The sequence below is a fragment of the Sinocyclocheilus anshuiensis genome, unplaced genomic scaffold (genome assembly GCF_001515605.1).
Source record: "Sinocyclocheilus anshuiensis isolate Anshui unplaced genomic scaffold, SAMN03320099.WGS_v1.1 scaffold2275, whole genome shotgun sequence".
NCBI classification, from domain to species: Eukaryota; Metazoa; Chordata; class Actinopteri; order Cypriniformes; family Cyprinidae; genus Sinocyclocheilus; species Sinocyclocheilus anshuiensis.
Window position 1 is genome coordinate 176262 of NW_015542331.1, and position 7197 is coordinate 183458.

General features: G+C 39.0%; 1 pseudogene; it reads right to left on the bottom strand.

The window, feature by feature from the left end:
* Window positions 1-366: 366 nt before the first annotated feature.
* LOC107690997 (transcription factor AP-2-beta-like) overlaps window positions 367-7197 on the bottom strand; it is a 13621-nt pseudogene continuing 6790 nt past the window's right edge.

Sequence of the window (7197 nt, forward strand, 5' to 3'; positions counted from 1 at the left end):
ATATATATATTAAAAAATACATAAACAACAGATGAATTATCAGTGAAATAGTTGATTCGGTTGGTCAGCTAAGGTGATTGCCATGTCAAAAGTAACTTAACTGAAAATGTCCTCACATTTTCACAACCAAATGGCCAAGACAGCACAAACAATAGCAGTTTCAAATACAAAGAAATGCAACCAAAAATACAAAATCCCCCTGTTCATTTAGTAGACAAGCTCTTTTGAATATTGCCAAAGGTGTTTTAAAGAATATGTTAAATCTCAATGTTTTAAATCTTGGCTTGTAATCTTTATATGAATAATCAGACTGAGAACTTACTAATGTTCTTACTTCTAAACTTACTTTCTAATTAATTGCTGTTTATGTAAAGTATATGTGTATTTTATGGGCTGTCAGATGGTGAATCTGAACATCTGTGATGGACTGTAATGTAAATAGCATGATGCTTGTTGCACATTTACAGCCTCTTTTTGGCAAACACTCAATTTCATTGTACCGCATGTATTAATAAATGCAATAAAATCTCATATTTGAATATTCTGTCTCTTTCAAATCTATGTGGAGCCAATTTTTTACTTGACAACCACTTTTATGGACAGAAGATGATTGTTTTACTGTAGGTGTAGTTTTGGCGAAAGTTGCGTGGAATGTACTTAACATTGCAGAACTGTGCACCTATATTTTAATAAGTATAATTAAATATAGTAGTTAAAAATGTCTCCATCAGTATCCCAAGCAAACCTGTCCTCCTGTGTGCTGGCCATTACACTGATGAACACTCAAATGTTAGGTATTAGATTCATGAGCATGTGTGTAAAGGACAGCCTGCGTCTAACATCATGTAAAATGTCATACTTTGATACACAAAAACACACTCACAAACACTCCTCGAATATTTTCACACACTCGCACACGAATGAAATGAAGATGGTGAACGTGTCACAGCAGACTCTTGTCCTCCAGTCTCTATTATCGTATCGTTCCTTTCATCTTCCCATGATCTGTTGTCCACTCGCCACCTTCAACCCAGAATGTAAAACGCAATGTCATAAAACTAGAGTTTATAGAATCTCTGAACATCTCCAATGACTCGACTTCCTTGATATCGTATTTCCACAGTTCATTTCCTGTGCTTTTCCTCTTTCTCTCCAGTCCCTTTGGAGCCGTCTGCAGGTGTGTGTCGGTTGGGGGTGGGGTTGTTCAGGAACATCTTGTCGAGGCCTTTAAGGGCTTCAGTCAGGTAATTCTGTAAAGTCGTGAGGGCGGCGCAGATGGCTGGAGAACCAAAACCGTGTGTGATGAAGCTAAAGTGTGACAGGCAGCTCTGGATTCCTGGCTCCAGGATGGGCGAAGGCCGAGAGTTTCCTAATGGAGTGCGATCTTGAGCCAACAGGTCCATGAACTCCTTACACAATTGCCTGAGAAGAGAAGAGAGACAGAGATGAAACCCAGAATTTTCCATTATCAATCCAAAAATTACACAATTGTTCTTTACTGGCATTGATGGTTCCACAAAGAACATTTCAAATCCATGGAACCTTTCCATTGCACAAAAACATTTTTCTCTACACACGAAGAAAAAATGGTTCTTTAAAGAACTGTTCACTGAAAAGCTCTTTGGGGAACCAAAATGGTTCTTATATGGAATCACTGCTTTTATTTTTAAGATTATGATAACTCCAAAAGTTTTACAAGTTGGCTTGTAATCTTTATATGAATAACAAGACTGAGAACTTAATTTCTGATGAATTGCTGTGATTATGTAAACTAATGCATGTTTTATTTATTGGCTCTTTTAGATGGTGAGTCTTTGTCATAGATCATAAAATGAATGCAATATCTGTGATGAACTAGCATGACACTTCATTGTAGCACAAATATTTACACAAGAGAGACAAATGAAGCTCAGAATTTTGTAAGTTTCCATTATCACAAACAATCCACAATTTCTAATTAATAACAACAAACTTGCCAGAAGTGTCAGCCACAGCTAAGAATGTGGGGTTTACTGGAGAGTAGCCTACAGATATTAAACCAAATATAAGTTTTTGAAATATCGGTTTTAAAATCATTCTGATGGTACTGCGACTTTTAATGGGGTGAATGGCTTCTTCTTTCCCAAAGATTTATTCTAGTAGCAGGCAAGTTTTGTTGAGCAGCTACGAAATTCCGCGAAAGGCGCAGATTGCTTTACGGCAGCAACAAATGCGTGCATACAGCTATGTACTGTAATTACGACAGTGATATATGGCTCCAAAGTCACAAAAATAAAACTACATACAGTTGCTTTAAAGTCTGTGTGAACTGGAAGTTGCTGCCAACTTTATTTTAGTGTAGTGACGTATTTCCAACTGAAACGGAATATTGAATAGAGGACGGGGCTTTATTTTTGCGCTCCTCCTCTCATCTTTCACTCACAGAAATCTAACGATTGGAGGGGTGTGGTTAAGGATTTTCTGCCCATGCCATGGCCCAAGCGGTCAAACTTACGTCATCAGAGAAGGAATGCAATTCCAGAGCGGAAGCAACTGATCAGATTTTGATTAAAGATTACCAAGACAAACATTTTTTTTCAGTGGATTAACTTGCACGGATTAATTGTTAACACTAAGACTAGCAATGTGCGCTAACAAAATAAATATTGTAAATTTTTATTTCATGCGGACTTTAAATGATGAATTAGAGGTTAACCAGCAGGCACAGGATGTCAATATAACGTCGGGTTGAGAATATAAATTCGGTTGAGAATGAAAATCGGGTTGACGTCAGTATTTGACACCAATTTGACGATGACTTAATGCCCGGTTCAGACTACACGATTTTAGCCTGATTTTGCCACGATTTGCTTGACGTAGGGTGTCGTGGGGATTTGTAAACGACAATGGGTGTCGGGACGCAAGATTCCATAGTTTCAGCACATGTAGTGTGTCATAGTGGATGACAACCGATTCCGCGTCTGCGATGCTTCACGACAGAAAGACTAGCGTGTTTAATTTTTTTTTCCGTCATCCACGACGAGTTCTGTCACATTGGTGACGTTGACCAATAGCAGCACAGAAGCTCTTTCATACACAGGTTTCAAACATGGCAAAACGAAAGAGAGATGATGGTGCTGCTAGGTGGAATTATGAGATGGAGGAAAGGTTTGTGGAGCTGTGGCAACAGTACTCCTGCCTGTATATTGTGTCATCGAGGGACTACCACGACAGAACAAAGAAAGAAAAATGCTGGCAAACTAGCGGAAGTGCTTCAGCAATGTTTACACTCTTGTTTTCGGAAGTCAGTCGCTAGTTCCGCTTTCTCGATGACATCACGCGCGTCGTTAAAGACGGCACGCGATGAATGGTCGGGAAGCAACGTGTAGTCTAACATGTTTCTTGTCCACGACACGACAAGATTTTAGGAGTCAAAATCGTGAAATCTGACACCCGGCATAACATTGGATTTTGCTTACACAACCTAAAAACAACAAATATCAACATCAGCTGATGTCGGTACTGGACATCAAATTAACATTGATATTAGATGTTGAACTGACATTGAATTTTGGTCACCTGACGTTGCAACTGAGATTCAACTAAATATCAACGTCTTATGATGTTGTGTGCCTGCTGGGTAATGTAAAGCTAAATGTATATTCCTAACACTCAGGAACAAAAATGACTTATGTTTCACAATTAATAGTGATGTAAAAGTTAATGCTCCTTTCAACAATGTAATTTTGTGCTAAATTTAATCTATGCTGTCTGATAAAATTGTTTGTACTATATACTGTTCATTTTTTCTGTATGTTTTGTAGATATTGTTGTGTTTATTGCTGCTGGTCTCAAGCTGAGTGTTTGCACAAGGTGAATGGAGGAACAATATTTTAGTACTTATTCTGTAGGAAAACAACTTCGACTTAACATGCCAATAAATGCACAACATTCTGCTAATGGGACGGTGTGGGGTCTAGACATGCTCTGCCTCCAGCAAGACTAGTCAGGTGGGTTTTAGGATCAATCCCACTAACTGTGTCCTATCCAATTCCTTTACCATCTACACAACTGTGATCCAATCAGAGAATGTCATGACATTTTTTCATGGCACATCAAGCATGACAAATTCTTCATTCACATTTATCAGAACATATATCAGAAGGGATGTGCTTGATCTTCTGTATCAGTTAAAGAAATGCGACTTGCTCGCTCATGGATTACAGCATACATTTTTCAAGAAATGAATTTAAGTCATAAGTTGAATTAAACAATCAAATGGAAAAGACATCAACCATGATTCCATTAAAAAAAGCCTTTCTGCCTCCCAAAGAAGCTGAAAATAACTGTCATTTTACTGCCATGGATATTCCTACTTATTTCTTTATATATAAATCTACATATTCTTTTAACTGAGTGTGAAATATTGATTATAAAGGAGAACTCATACATAATATCAAAGCCACACATAGCAACTCTGAAAACCCTCATCCATAAATTACAAACACTGTGACTTCAGCATTTGGACATTTATGATGAAATTGGTAAAATTAAAAAAATATTAAATAAAAACTCTGGATATGTTAGGCTGACAGAGATCAAACAGTAAAACAATTACAAAATATTACAAAATCTTTAGTTCATATCAAACCCATGTTTGTCGATCTCAATATCTCACATAACGGTGATGTGATTGCTTGATGCTCATAATTATTTTGAGTAATAGAAAACACTTAGATAACAGGTGCTCTGACAGGTTGAAGCTTGCAATAGTTCAGTCACTTTGTCGTGTCCCTGAGAATCATGGGTAAAAGGCATGTTTCTTATCCCCCAATCACACTGCGAGCAAAAGGTCTCCAAAAATATATTTAAAAAAAAAGGCTATAATGAAACTCTCCAGTGTTCACTGTCCATACATATGAAGAAAAAAGAGAACTTGAAGTTGAAATTCTCAGAGCAAAGCCTGCATATTTCTGCTTCTGAGTGCAAAGCCCATCAATTAGAATAAAGTCATTTAACTTTCACTGGAAGAGTGCCTTTATCTGTCATTACTGGGGAATATTCCATTCTCAGCGTATTTCACTTCCTGAAAGAGGCAGTGCTCTCAATATTCATGCTTTTCTTGCTTTGGGGAATCATACAGAAAAATACAGGCAGATATTTTAGTCATGTGCCCAGATGGCCTGATACTAATGTCCTCTCAACATTTGACCTCCATGCTTCTCTGAAACTGCCTGCTTGAGTATTGTGACCAGTAAACATCCAATAATGATATGATCAGCAATGTAATTCATATAATTATGATATCTGAAACTTGTAAGGTTAATTTAAAAGCAATTCATTTTCCAAATGAAGAAAAAATAAATTTTGACCTAATTTATACAGTATTAAATTCTTGTCTTTTTAAGAGCATGCATCCAAAACTACTTGTGTCGTGTTCATAATAACAATGCTTTGAGGTGCAATGTAATCTCAAATAAGAATCTGAACAAACGATCACACTTCGGCCGCCAAAAAGGTCATTTGTGGCAAACAGTTCAAATGCCTCCAACTGGCAGCGTTGCAGAGCCCTGCTGCGGCATCTGCAGTTGTCTGGACTTGTCAGATTTTGACCCACATTCGCTTTCGCGTCTCAGAACCACAAACAGTCTTGTTGTCCAGTCGGGAGAGCACAGCACCCCTCTCTCCCATTCCAGAGCGACAGAACGCGAGTGCCCGAGGCTGACTGACGGGTCTTTGACAGACAGACTGTGAAAGGAGAGGCGAGGGAGGAGGGATGACCTTAGGCAAAACTTCAAGGGGAAAGCTGGCACTTTAAGACTTGAAACATTTCACTTAAATATAATGAGTTTCTAGCTCGGTGCCAGGCTGAGATGGATAAGAGACGCGTGTTTCTGCTGGACCTGAACTTCCTCATTAGAAACCAGCTAAACGTGTCAAAACGCACCAGGCACTAAGCAGACAGCTATCAAAACGACAATCCGAGATGGATTCTACATTCACCTCGAAATGTGGCTACACATTTGTTCAGATGAGGGCGGTTATACCAGCTTCCAAAGAAAGCAACGAATGCATAAATCACAGTTAAACAATGCACTGTGACACGTTATGTAGTCTACGTACTTTGTGGCGAGCAGCATGTTCTTTCGCGAGTGTAGTTCGTTTGGATCTGTGTGCTGTCTGTTCAGATATTCAGACACGGCCTTTGTGGGAAATTCAGTTTCACAAATGTAGCCAAAGTCCCGAGCCAAATGAACAGCTTCTCCTGGAAATGAAAAATAAACACAATATGGTGAAATGGAATTACTCCACATCTTTGCTTAAAATATTTGTATACTAAATTACAGCTGTAGCTGCAACTGAACTGGAGGGAAAGACAGCCTATTAAGCGAATGAAAGATTGCGGTGCAGAAACAATCAGACAGTCACAACAATAATTATATGAAATTAGCTGTACTGGTTAAAATGTCGTTTTACTGCTTCTGCATCTGTTAACTGTTTGCACCGCCTAAGGAAAATAAATCAGATTACAGAAACTCCCAAGGCAATAAAATATCATCTAGCCTAAAAATTCGGGCTTGTTTTCCATTATTGGCCATTGTTTTCTTAATTTAAAGGGCCTGAATTCCCAAACACGGTGGAAAAGACAATCTAAATGAGAAATAAGAATCAGATGTCCTGCTTTACCTTCTACTAGAGACGTCAGTAAAGTGATCTACCGCCGTTCTTCGACTTCGCTCTGAGGATAGCGCAGGCATAATTAGAGACGTGTTTTATGACGGACTGACAGCAAAGAAGCACCATGAAAAGTGAAAATTCAAAATCAGACATGTTTAGGCAGGAGTCATTTAAAAATCTCTTAAATCGTCCAACGTAGCCTGTTCAGCGTCTCGTCAGTCACTGCAGATATGGTCATAACCCAGTTGTTTGGAGTTCAGATTGAATATAAGATTTTTGTCTTTAATCCATTGACCTCTGCTCAGCTAATAATGTGGATTCTGGCTGATTTATCGATGCTCTCACCTCCGTAGAACCCCGCCAAGCAGAGAGGCGTTGAGGCACTCTGGCGGAGAGAGGCGCCTGTGGACCTCGCCGACCGTCACTTTATATTTGGATGTGGAGCTAAGAAGCGACAGGCGGCCGGGAACCGAGCAGAAGACCTCGTTGACGTTCACGGTGATCCCGCCGATTAGACCGTCTTTGTTCATCATCAGAGAA